The following is a 14,045-nucleotide window of genomic DNA, read 5'->3' as shown; positions in this document are numbered from 1 at the left end:
CTTTACAGAGCATAGTGGCCTCCTCCAGGGACTTGTCCCTCCTGCAACATGAGAATATTCCCCTTGGAAGTTTCAGCCAGCTCTTTGACATGAAAAGGCTCCATGTTACTTATTAAACTGACTCCAGAGAGGCAACGTCTTCAGCTCCCTTTTGTCTGCTTCTTACAGTGCATGCATCTGAAAAATTAATTCTTCGCTTCATTTATCCACCATTCTGCATAATGTATCCTGTTTCCCAAACAGGTTGGCCCACTTGGTACATCTCACAAGCCCACTTATACATCTTGTATAAGTGAGGATAGCAAGACTTCATCTCACTTACTTTGTACATGTTATCAGGAGGGACCAATTCAGGGGAAAGGACATCATGCTTGGTAAGGCAGAGGATCAGTCAAAAGAGATGGGTTGACAGTGGCTGCAACAATAGGCTCAAACGGATGTAATAATTGTGAGCACAGCACAGGACAGGGAAGTGTTTTGTTCTGTTGTACGCAGGCTCATTATAAGTCCAAACCAACTCGATGGCACCTAACAGCAATATCTTACCCACAATACATTTTTTTAAAAAAGTATAAATCCAATTAGAAAAGTGAAATGTATACCCACAAAATAGGTCATTTTCTTCCTCATTAAAGTGTCAAATAAGTGGACTGGAAGATGCTTAACATGACCCTCTGTCCAGGGCCAGGCACTGCTGCTGTTCCCCACATAATGCGTCGAGGTGTCCTGGTCATTGTACAAAACCCAGTTCAGGAGGTGTGGATGGCAGACATCCATCGAGGAGAGGGTATCATGAAGAGGTGTCCAAGAGGGCTTCGCTGAACTCAGTTCACCAGGATTCAGAAGTTAACCCTATCCTCGTGTTGCTTTCAGTCCATTCACCAGGATTAGGAATGTAACCCTGCCCTTGTCTTTATTCAATCTGCTCACCAGGATTAGGGATTTCAGCTGCCCCTGTAGGCTCAGAAATTGAATTTTGTGCACTGGCAGGAGTTGATTAGTCTCCAAGGGGAAGAGTACCATTGACAAAACTCAGCGTAAATGCGCTTGTTGCCCATAAGGCATGTAAGTGTGCATAACCGCCAACAGAAAACGGATACGACACCCCTCAGCTGTAGAATAGCTGCCAGGCAAGAATGATACTCGCAGCATTAACTAGGGACCCGTGACCAAAGAGAGACTGACAGAGGTGTAGAGACAGAGGGAAAGAGAAAGAGACAGCGCGAAACAGAGAGAGCTCCATGGGTTGATTTCTAAACTCAGCAATAAAGAAGGTTAAGAGTTTCTGTCCACTTACAGTGGTAACTTTGACAAAGAAAACATACTATGCATTTAATTAGTTAATTCATTGTATGAGAAGGGTTTGACTCATGATCGCAGCATTGGGCTCCAGCAGACCGGTGATTGGAAAGATGGTATAGGTCCAGGCAGTGTTTTGTTCTGTTGAACATAAGGTCACCAGGAGTCAAAGCAAACTGCAAAAGACCTCTTTCAAGTGCTGAAGAGCAAAGATGTCACTTTGAAGACTAAGGGGCGCCTAACCCATGCTATTTTCAGTCACCTCATATGCATGTGAGAGCTGGATAGTGAATAAGGAAGACTGAAGAAAAGTTGATGCTTTTGCATTGCAGCGTTGGCCAAGAATACTGAAAGTTCCATGGACTGCCAGAAGAACAGATCTGTCCTGGAAGAAGTGCAGCCGGAATGCTCCTTGGAAGCAAAAATGGCCAGACTTGGTCTCACCTACTTAGGTCATATTGTCAGAAGGGACCCTTCCCTCGAGAAGGACGTCATGCGTGGTGAAGTGGAGGGTCAGTGAAGAAGGGGCAGACCCTCATTGAGAAGGACGGACACCGTGGCTGCAACGATGGGCTCAAGTACAGCAGGGATCGTGAGGCTGGGAAATGACCAGGCAGGGTTGGGCTCTGTTGTACGTGGGGTGGGTTTGAGTCAGAGCGACTGTTGTATGTTGACTCGACAGCAGCTAACAACAGCAGAGGCTAAAGCCTCATTGGGGTGGGTTCAAGAGGAATAAACTGGAAAGACAGTGGAAAATTCTTTTAAGGCACTTTATCGTAAAGAGGGAGCTCTGGTGGCGTAGCGCCCAAGGCACTTGACTGCTAACCAGAAGGCTGGCGGTTCAAACCCACCAGCCACTCCTCCGAAGGACGCTTGGGCCATCTACTTCCATAGTGATACTGCCTCGGAAACCCAAAGAGGGGTTACTATGAGTTGGGTTGAACTCAATGGCAGTGAGTTTAGTATCATAAAGAGAGCAGAGGCATGGAGAGGTGAAGTAGAGAAGAGACACTGTTCTTTCTTAAAATGGCAGAGATCCTGACATTCCTGGGGACCATTAGGTGTTATTCCTAGAGAAGTTGATCACACAGGAGAGAGGTGGGGTTTCATGACTAGGCACGAGAAGCCAGGGTGGAGATGGGGGGTCTTGGTCAGGCTTCTGAAGGTCCTTTCCTAGTAAGAGGAGGGAGTCCCTGGAAGGTTGGAGGTTGGAGCCAACACATAGCACCTTGGAAGAAAGGCCTGGCTGTCTACTTCTGAAAAATCACCCATTGAAAGCCCTGTGGGGTGAAGTTCTAATCTGACACCCATTGGGGCACCAGGAGCCACAGTGCACATAGTAGGAATTGGTTTGGAGAAGCTACCCTACTGTTTCTGCCAGTGTACGATGTCTGTATATGCTTAGACTTATAGTTCACACGTAAGCAGGCGTGGGAGATTTGTAAGAGCTTTGCACCAAGACCAGAAACCAAGCCCCTTGCTGCTGAGTTGATTGTCACTCACAGCCCCCGGAGGAAAGAGGAGAACTCCCCCAGAGGGTTTCCAAGGCTACCAGTCTCTATGGAAGCAGGCTGCCTCATCTTTCTCCAGGGACCCTCACTTAGTACACCCCTGCTCGTCTCTAGGGAGGAGCCGTGGTGGTGCAGTGGTTGAGTGTTCAGCTGCTAACAAAAGGTTGGCAGTTTGAACTCACCAACTACTACGTGGGAGAAAGATGTGGCAACCAACGGCTTTAAGATTGACAGCCTGGAAACCCGGTAGGGGTCGCTGTGAGCTGGAGTTGACTCCATGATGGAGGGTTCAGTTTGGGCTTTGCTTCCATGAAGATTGACAGCCTTGGAGACCCTGTGGTGCAGTTCCACTCTGTCCTCTAGGGGCGCTAGAATGGACTCCAGGGCAGTGGGTGTGGTTTGGGCTTTGCTTCTGTGAACACTGACAGCCCAGGAGACCCTGTGGTGCAGTTCCACTCTGTCCTCTAGGGGCGCTGTAGTAGGAATCCACTGGAAGGCAGTGGGTTTGTTGTTTTTGTTTGGCTGCAGTCTATTAGGAGTTTCCTGTAAATCCATCTCCCAGGGTCATCTTCTTTCCCTTTCATTTCGGTCCCGCGAAGCACTTGCCCCATTTCTTTGCCGGTGTTGTCTGTTTCATGTTTCCATAACCCGGGCGTCACTGGCCCTGGGATTGGAAGATTCTTTGTTGGGGAGATTTGCCCTGTGCCCATAGACCAGGCGTCCTAGGTTCTACCCGTGAGGCCTGTGGCCCCCTGCCCCCAAGCTGTGACAACCAAAAAGGTCTGCAGACACTGCCAAGTGTCCCCTGAGGGCAAAAGAATCAACCCCAGTTAAGAAGCAGTGAGCTATTGTGTAAGCTGACAATGGGAGGCCACGGTCAGTGGCCCCTGGACTCCTTTCATGGCCGCGCTCTGCGCCGGGTTGTGGATGGCTCTGTGTTGTCCTGGGCATAATCTCTGCTTCCTGTCACCAGTTCCTCAGCTCCTTGGGGGCCGGGGTCAGAGTTCACATTCCCTTTGTCCCTTGAGTGTCTCCCAGATAATAAACACCTTCGGCATCATTAGCTCCTGAAGGGCCTTTGACACCAGATCACACAGGCCAGCTGAGGAACAAAGGACGGAATATATCTACTAGAGCGTTTTTGCTTCAGTGGGTGAACACCGCCTGTCAGAATCAGGAATGGCCGACTGTCTGCAAACCACGTTGATCTCCGATGCTTGCGCTCAGTAGCTGTTTGTCTTTCACAAATTTTGAGGTTCTGTTTCCCTCAAAACTTCCATTCACTGAGCAGGTCTGGTGGCTTAGTGGATAAAAAGCACTTGGCTGCTAACCAGAAGGTCATCAGTTCAAACCCACCACCTGCTCCTCAGAAGGAGGATGGAGCTATCAACTTCTGTAAAGATTTACAGCCTCAGAAACCCAATGGGGGTCACTATGAGTCGGATTCGACTCCATGGCAGGGAGTTTGGGGTTTCTCTCTTTTTTTAATTGTCACTACACTATTTTCCTGATTGGGGACATTTTACCTTTTTGGCATGCGTGTTATCTTCTCTTGAAATCTAGAGATTGAAAGTTATCTCACACTTTACCCATCTTAATGAAAATCAGAGTCTTAGGAGATTTGGACATCTCTGGTGGCACATTGCCTAAGGCATCTGACTTCTAACCAGAAGTTTGGCGGTTTAAACCCACCAGCCACTCCTCGAAAGGAAGGTTGGGCAATCTATTTCCTTAACGATTTACCACCTTGGAAACCCAAAGGGGGTCACTCTGAGTCGGAATCAAGTCAGTGGTGGTGGATTTGGTTTGGGGATAGCTAACCAAAACAAGAGATTTCATATATATATATATATATATATATACACACACACACACATACATACATACATACATACATACGTATGTATGTATGTGTATATATGTATATACATACATATGTATGTATGTGTATATATGTATGTATGTATGTATATATACATATACATATACATATATATATATATACACATATACATATTGTCTTTACATTTTTCCTTGATAATTTTAAACATCTGTGGTGAAATCACAAATGTCACTGAAGATGAGGAAAACCCACCATAATTTGCTGACATAAGACAGCCTCGTCAGCCCCGTCAGACCAAGAATTCGGAAGACAGCCTGACCGGGCCGTGTATCATCATGTTGTACACAGGGTCAGCATGACTCACAGACAACACAACGGCAACTCAGCACCACCACCACCACACTGAACTGAGAATACATAATGCTTTTCCCAGAGCGCTGCTAGATTTTTGCTTGGGATTGGCCAGTTCTTGTCATTCCTGTTAGTTTCTGTTGCATCTTGGGTAATCCTGTGATGCTAATGTTTGCCCGTCATTTTTGCAGTGTGTGTGTGTGTGTGTGTGTGTGTGTGGAGGGGTACACACCCCGCTGTTCATGTCGTCCTGATGCCACCTGACTGACCCCTCTGCCTCTCAGCTCATGCTGGTAGAACCAGCCAACACACGCACAGAAGAAGAATTGTGTTACCTTCACATCTGTGCCAACTCATGGCAGCCCCATGAGGATCAGCACAGAACTGTGCCCCGTAGGGTTTCCAGTGGCTGATGTACCACCAGGCCTCTCTTCTGAGGCCCCGCTGAGTGGACGTGAATCCCCAGCCTTTCAGTGAACAGCTATGCACTTTAACTGGCTGCCCTGCCCAGGGACTCCCCGGGGAAACAGTTTAAAAACACACACACACACACGCACACACACACAACCTGTTGCCCCGGTGTGTATTCTCGCTCATGACAACCCCGCATGTTACGGGACACCCATGGCTGCCATCTGGATGGAAACAGTTGGACACACCTTTCTTCTGTTGTCCCTCCAGCTGGGTTCGAACCACCAACCTTCCCACTGGCAGCCAGTGCAAACCACTGGTGGCACCTGTGCTTGCAGAAGACCCCGGGATGTTCTGTGCTCCCGCCCCTCTTTCCTGCCTCCTCTTTGCTTTCAAATAACGCCAGCCCACAGTGTTAGCTGGTTTGCGTTCTGAACCTTAAAAAAAAAAATCCCCTCCTCGTCATTACTGCCGCAAAAGTATGTTTCTGTGTTGGGTACAACCTTCATGCCTCGGCCCCGGTGATTGGTAGGGCTGTATTTCACGTTTTCTTCTTAAATTACAAGGCTCTGACTATAAAACAAAAACTATCACCTTGCTGGGTTTTTCTTCTGTTTCCTTATTATAAAACAATTCCGATACAGACACAGCGTCCTGTCTGGAAATTGCAGGCTAGCCGTGGGCACCTTGGAATGGAGGTTCCTGAAAATTACCATCAAGGAGAAGTGCATGAACCCGGGAAGCGTGATACTGTGTGAAACAAGCCAGTCACCAAGGGACAGACGCTGTCTGATGGCGGTTACACAGACTGTCTCGGATAGGCCGGGAAATACAGACCAGAGTTTGTTAGTGGTTACCAGGTAACAGAAGGGAGGAAAGGAAAGATGGGCTCACTGCTTAGTGGGGGGACCCTGAGCTTCTGTTAAGGGCAATGGAAAAATTGGAAATGGATCTCATGCTTGGTAAAGTGGGGGGGCAGCGGAAAAGGGGGAAACCTTTAATGAGATGGATTGACACAGCGTCTGTAGTGATTGGCTCAGGCACAGCAAGGATTGTGAGGCTGACTCAGGACCGGGCAGGGTTTCGTTGTGTTGTACACGGGGTCGCTACGAGTCGAAGCCAACTCAACGGCACCTATCAACGATGACGACGATGATGGTTCCACAGCCAGAGGAACCTAAGTAACGTCACAGGATTGTCCGTGAGGAGTGTGTTGAAATGACAAATACTTTGTTACATATATATCGACTTCATTTTACGAAAAAAGAAAGAAAAGATTAGAGAGGTTTTAAAAAGAGACATTATTGAAATATATTCAACTGTCGCTGAGTGGTGGGCATTTCGTAAAACAAACAGCATTCTTATTTTTCAAAAATTTTGTGATTTGGGTGAAAGTTGACAGAGCAAATTGACTTTCCGTAGAGCAGCTCACATTCACTTTGTCTCATGACATTGACTGCAATCTCCCACAATGCAACAGCTCCCCTCCCACTTCCTCCCCATAGTCACCTCTTCCCTGTGTCCATCCCTCCATGCACTCCTGCCCCCTGAGCTGTCTCCCTGTGCACACACAGCCCTCCCGTTCTCCCAGGATTGATCTCTCCAAGGAGTGTATCTACCTCAGGTCAATGTTCAGCTCACATGCCTGTCTTTTGCCAGACCTTCCTTGTTTCTTTGCAAATTCAACTGCCTCCGACCCTGGCATCTCACAGCTTTGTCTTGCGTGGTTTTGGGACTCTTGTCATTGCTGGTGCTGCCGGCTCCCATCGCGTCAGCTCCTGGGACCGTCACATGGAAGAGAGTTCCCCTCGGGCTGGCCCTGCACCACCTTCAGCACCATTGCCACGTTGGAGGCCATTGGGGCGGCTCCCATGCCCCGCCACCTTGTGCGGGGCTTTCCCTGACTCTCCGTCACCAACCATGATGTCCTTTTCTAGGGACTGGTCATTTCCAAAGTCAGTGAGTCCATGTCTCCCTCCCTCACTTCTAAGGTGCTTTAGGCACCGCACTATCAGAGCTCCTCATATATTATAAATATATGTGCAGTATGTGTTCTATGTCCATACACATGCTGTCTCTCCCTATACACATATATACTTCCCTTAGAAGTGAGGAAAGGGGAGATATGGTTGTATCTGGTTGTATTTCTTCTAAGCCTGACTGGTCCCTTTTTCTGGCCGCCCGTGATATAGCCCACATTCTTCACCAACACCATCATTCACCTGTGTCCAGTCTCCTTTGGTCTTCCTTTCTCCTTGTGCAGCTTTTGTATGGATATGAGGTGATTGCAAAGACCGTGGCTTGGGTCAGGTGTATCTTACCCCTCAGAGTGACATTTTTGGTTTTGAGCTATTTATTCTTTTGCAGCAGATTTGCCCAGTGCGATATGTCCTTTGTTATTGAAGTTTCATTTCTTCTCTTGCCCCCTGTGACTGTGCAGAGACCAGCTTATGCACTTTTCCTGCTTTAAAGACAACTTAGAGTGGTGATGGAATGCATCCTTGTGGCACAATGAATAGGCACTCGGATGCTAACCCAAAGGTTGATGGTTCAAACACACCCAGCAGCTCTACGGCATGAAAGACCTGGAGATCTTCTCCTGTAAAGATGGCTGCCTTGGAGACCCTGTGGTGCAGTTCCACTCTGTCCTCTAGGGGCGCTGTGAGTCAGAATGGACTCCAGCAAGTGGGTGTGGTTTGGGCTTTGCTTACATCAAGATTGACAGCCTTGGAGACTCTGTGGGGGTCACTGAGTTGCAGTTGACTGCATGGCAGTGAGTTTATGAGGTACCACTGCAGATCCGTTTCCTGTTGGTACCATGGGGACGCTCTCGCCACGTTTTATCTTTTCGTCTTGTTCGTAGCTGGTTTTTGTTCTTTAGTTTATATTCAATCCAGAGATCACCAGTGTGTACTACAGTGTTCCGGAGTCCAGACCTGCACAACTTCCCCCCAGTCTCTCCCTGGCTCATCTTGTTCCCCGTCTCCTTCTCCATGGGGTGTATAATGAAGTGATTACGGCAGAAGGTTTCCCAGGGGAGGGCTAAGATGGTGAGTTGCTTTCTTTCACTAGAACTCCCTTACTTACCCCAAGCCTTTGCATCAGTTAACCAAGGGACAGTGGAGGAAGTCTTATAGAAAGACCACTAACTTGAGACAGGACATTCCTGGCTGCCAAAAATTCCCATGACGTATGGCACTGAGCAAATCTGCTGCAAAAGCCGTGTTTGAAGTTCTAAAATGCAACAGAGTCACTTTGAGGACTGAGGTGTGCCTCACCTAAGCCCTGGTCTTTCCAGTCGTTGATGTGCATGCAAAAGGTGGAGAGTAGCAAAGGAAGGCAGAAGAATTGATGCATCTGATTGTGGTGTTGGTCAAGGCTATTGAATATTCTGTGGACCCCCAGAAGGAAGAACAAATAATTATAAAAGCAATTGAGTGCCCTTTAGAAGCAAGGGTTCAACACATTCACTTGGGACATGTCATCAGGGATGGCCAGTGGCTAGAAGAGGACATCACGTTTGGAGAAGCAGAGGGTGGCTGAAAACAAGGAAGACCCATGGGACGGGCTGACAGAAGAGCTGTAACCACGGGCTCTGATGCACCAACAGCCGTGAAGATGGTGCAGCAACCAACAACATTTCCTTTTGCTCTTTTTTCCTGTGTCTAACATATTTGGTTGAGTTGATGAGTGAATAAAGGTGGAGCCAGTCCCAAGGGCTCTTAGCTGAACCCAGCTTGGTGGCATAGGTCCTGACATTAGAACCTCAAGTGAGGGTGATTTTGTCCCCAGGGGACAGTTGGAGATGTCTGGAGATAACTTTGGTCATCACCACATGGGGTCAGGAAGTAATATGGCATCTAATGGGTGGGCGTACTGCCTAAGGCACTTGCCTGCTAACCAGAAGGCTGACGGTTCAAACCTACCAGCCACTCCTCAGAAGGAAGGTTGGGCAATCTACTTCCGTAGAGATACCACCACAGAAACCCAAGATCAGGTCGCTATGAGTCAGATCTGACTCGACGGCAGTGAGTTTGGTTTTTGGTTTTTGGGTCACGTCCCGGGATGCTGGAAAACATCTTTCAATGCACAGGATGGCCCTCACAGCAGAAACTTATCCGACCTGATACATCGGAGGAGCCCACACTGAGAAACCCAACTCTGATCAAGTCTTTGTCATACTTGGTTTTTAAATGCTTATTCTAGACCCATGGTTCTCAACCAGGTTCATAATTGCCCTCCAGGGAACATGTGGCAATGTCTGGAGATATTCTGGGGTGACACAACTCAGAGGGTGGTATGCTGCCATCTGGTGGTGGGAGGCCAGGGATGCTGCCGGACCTGCTACACTGTGACGGACAGCCCCCTTCTGAGAAGGATTGTTGTTGTCGTGGTCATTTGCTGTGGCCTCACAGTGACCCGATGCCCAGTGGAATGAAGCTCTGCCCGGCTGCTCACCATATGCCTGCAATGAGTTGTCGACCAGAGCTTGGTGACCCGTATGCGTTTCATTGGCTCATTTTCAGAACGGGTTGCCGGGTCTTTCTTCCTGGTCTGTCTGAGCCTGGAAGCTGCACTGAGAACTGCTCAGCATCTCAGCAACACTGAGTCCTGCACTGATACACGGGTGCTGGCTGTACGTGAGGTGCGTTCGCTGGGAATCGAAGCCAGTACCCGGCGCCCACTGTCCTCGAGAAATCCTCTTGTCGTTTAGAAGATGGTTTTTGGCGCCTCTTAATCTGCTTGTGAGGAGGAGACTGTGAAGAAGAGCACAGAGCGTGGATTTGGAAGCTACTCACTGGGTGCATAGCCAAGCTTGGCCAGCCACTTCTAGCTCTGTGGTCCTGCACTGATTGATTTCTTGGTGCCAATAAACTCTCCCCCTTTTTTCTAGGGTTCAATATCTTTATAAGACTGATATAAAAAGGGCACTTCACAAAGAGTCCAAAGGACAAATGGAACACGGGAACCAGAGCCTCCATGAGCCTGAGACCAGAAGCACTAGATGGTGCCCCGCAAACAGCACCTGTGGCTCTGACTGGAATCACAGAAGTAGGTCCTGGACCGAGAGGCAGAAAAAGAAGTAGAACAAAATTCAAGATGATAAGAAAGGCCAGACTTACTGGTGTGTGGCAGGCTGGTGGGATCTCTGAGAGTGTGGCCCTTAGACACCCCGCCCAAGCCTGGAACTGAACCCACCGCGGGACCACCTTTCAGCCAATCAGAAGACAGGCCTGTAAAGTGAATACACCTGTGAGGAGCGTGGGACCAAAGAGTAACATTTGCCCAGAAACAAAGCTCAGAAGGCAGGGAGCGGCAGGAAAAAAATAGAAATGGGAAACCGAGGGAGGGAGCGGGAAGAGTGCTGTTTTCCACTGAGGGGACTGCAGCCGACATTGCGAAACAAAATGTGTCTAAGTTATTGAATGGAAAACTAATTTGCCTGCTAAACTTTCATCCAAACTTCAATACAAATTTAAACCTGAAACTTGTGCCTCATTCATTATCAAAGTCAAGAGCAAATTAGCCAAATCTTCTGGTTCCCTAGTTCCACTCTGATGAGAATAGACCACAAATGGGAAGGCCTTAGCAAACAGGAGTTTATTCTCTTACAGTTTGGAGGCTTTAAGTCCAAGTTCAAAGTGCCAGGCTCTAGGGGCTGGGGGAAAGCCCCTTGACCTTGGGCTTCAGCTCTGCCTTCCACTCCCAGCCACTGAAGCCAGAGGCATCTCTTCATTCAGGCAGCTACTGGCTGCTGAGGCCGACAAGCCCAAGGTCGACAAATAAAATGGCACAGTCCTGATGTAGTCCTGATGTCACCAAACCACACGGGAGGCCATTAACTCAAGTCCATGGTAAGTCCCAAGGTCAGCAGAGCTGGCAGGCTGCTGAACAATGACACAGGTACATGCAGGGTCCAAGCGTGCCCTAAGCTAGAGACCATTCCCAAGGCTTTTCCTTATATATAGGAAGCAGACCACATCCCAAAGGCAGCTAGCTACTCAGCTGCTTGTGGTAGATCCCACCATGGAGCTGATTGCCAGTCTCATCCTGGGAAATAACTCCCACCAGCTGCCCAGCCACTCAGCCAGGCCCAGCCAAGTTGACACACAGACATAACCACCACAGCCAAGTGATGCAAATGAAACAAGAAGAGGATTTGGTGGAATTAAGCACTCCCAAAGCACTGTTCCTTTAACATATTTCACACCTGTTACTTGCAGTCTTGGGACTTCAGTTGGAACTGAAATAGTAGGACAAAGCGCATACTAGGATTGCTTCCATCCCAGACTTCCTCCCTCAGGAGGAAGTCCATCTGCCATCGAACAGGACCATTAGAAATCTGAACACATTTTCCTGCCCCTTGCCTCAGGCAGTCATTGGAATCCCACCATGTCCCTGGAAGGACATTAATCTCCAGTTGTCTGTCAGTGGGTGAACGGTGGTGGTTTGCATGTTGCTGTGAGGCTACAAGCTGTGCCCTGGTATTTCAAATACCAGAAGGATCACCCATGGTGGGCAGGGTTCCGAGGAGCGTCCAAACTCAGAAAGAGTAGGGAGAAAGTCCAGGGTATCTAGTTCCAAAAATGAGACCTCGGAAACCCTACAGATCACCACAGAGCGTTCTCCAACCTGCTCCCTGGAGACGTCGTCACGAGAGATCCATCCTGGGGGAGAAGGAGGGCATCAGGGTGGGTGCAGTAGACGGCCAGCAAGGGCAAGAGACACCCTCAGTGAGGTCGAATGGCACAGTAGCTACAGGCCGGACTGGAACGTGCCGGAGATCATGAGGACGAACCAGGTCCAAGTAGCGTTTTCTTCTGTTGTACATAAGGTTGTCATGAGTCGGAACCAACTCCAGGGCACACGTCTGTCTCCACTTAAGGAAATTAAAACAAAGGTGAAGTAAAAGCAAGCTGGAGGAGCCTGTCTTTGGACTGGACACACAATTATTCATGTCTTCACCAGAGATCTCAACTCTCAGCCTTTGGCATTTTCAACCACCACAAAGGGCGGTCTTTGACTTCTCAGTGTTCTTATCAGTGGTTGGCGCCATTGCTTGCTCATTATTGTCACTGGTTCCCATCCGTGTAGTTCCCGTGTCTACCTCTGAAAGCCAGGTGTGCATGGTGCAGAGGGGCCCTTATTTCCCACAGGTTCTGTTTGTAGACAGTCGACTTCAGAACCCAGGGCAACCTCCTTCTGTCCTGCTCATCAAAGAACCTGTTGACTGGTGACATGGCATGCCAAGCATGGCCATCAGCTGCAGCAGCTAGCTCTGTGACATCACCCCTTAGTTATCATGACATCAGCCTTAATTATCTCACGCTGCTGTAACACAAGTACCAAAAGGGGATGGTTTTAACAAACAGAAATTTATTCTGTCACAGTGTAGGAGGCTCGAAGCCCAAATTTAGGGCTCCAGCTCTTGCAGAAGGCTTTCTCCTGTGACGCCCTGGTGGAAGGTCCTTGTCTCTTTCAGCGTCTGCTCTTGGGAGATCTTCACGTGGCTTGGCACCTCTCCCACCACCTCCGCTGCTCCCTTGGCTTGTTTCATCTCTTTTATATCTCAGAAGCAGTCGACTTAAAACACATCCTGCAGTCTCACTGCCTCATTGACCCAACAAAGAAAACCTGTTCCCAAACAGAATTATAACCACAGGTATAGGGGTTAAGATTTGCAACACATATATTTGGAGGATGTAGTGCAATCCATGTTGTTGTTGTTTTTGTTATTTGCCATCGAGTCGGCCCCGACTCATAGCAACCCCTCCTTGGGTTTCTGAGGGAGTATCACTACGGAAGTAGGAATGCCTAACCCTCCTTCCGAGGAGTGGCTGGTGGGTTTGAACCGCCAACCTTCTGGTTAGCAGTCAAGTGCCTTAAGCACTATGCTACCAGAGCTCCTGGGGGGGGGGGCACAATTCAATTCCTAACTGCAATCCATAAAAGTTAGGAATTGAATTGTGCCCCCCTCCCCAGATAGGATTTTTCTTTTCTTTTTTTATGTGAATGTAGTCACGTCAGAGTATGGTTTGTCCCAAACCTAGTTATTTCTAAGGGGTTTCTTATCAAGAGAACGAAAAGATACACACACACACACACACACACACACAGATGGGGAAGGCAGACACCAGGTAGTGGTGGTCTCCAGGATGGGCAATGCCTAGGATCACCATAGAGGACATGATAAGAAGAAGAACATGGCATCAGGATTGGAGGAAGACTTATTAACAACCTGCGACATGCAGACGACAAAACCTTGCTTGTTGAAGGTGAACAGAACTTGAAACATTTACTGATGGACATCCAAGACTGCAGTCTTCAGTGTGGATTCCACCTCCACATAAAGAAAATAGAAATCCTCACAAATGGATCAATAAGCAACATCATGATAAATGGAGAAAAGATGGAAGTTCTCAGGGGTTTGGTTTTGCATCCACTATCAGCACCCATGGAAGCAGTAGTCAAGAAATCAGAAGTATTGCACTGGGCAAATATGCTACAAAAGACCTCTTTAAGCTGGTTGTGGTCACTGTTTGGTCACAGCCAGCTACCCAGAGGGACCGACTAGTTGAACCTGCGGGCTTGGAACCATAGTCGCAGGGGACATCAAGCTCAATTGGCAT

General features: G+C 48.4%; 1 protein-coding gene across 1 annotated transcript in view; it reads left to right on the top strand.

Moving 5' to 3' along the window:
• Window positions 1-14,045, top strand: part of LOC103208341 (neuroligin 4 X-linked) — a 344,239-nt gene that overhangs the window by 193,678 nt on the left and 136,516 nt on the right. The window lies entirely within an intron of this gene.

The sequence above is a fragment of the Orycteropus afer genome, unplaced genomic scaffold (genome assembly GCF_000298275.1).
Source record: "Orycteropus afer afer isolate SDZICR_OR568_19922 unplaced genomic scaffold, OryAfe1.0 scaffold00426, whole genome shotgun sequence".
NCBI classification, from domain to species: Eukaryota; Metazoa; Chordata; class Mammalia; order Tubulidentata; family Orycteropodidae; genus Orycteropus; species Orycteropus afer.
Note: the sequence above shows the minus strand (reverse complement) of the source record. Positions and strands in the feature narration are given on the sequence as shown.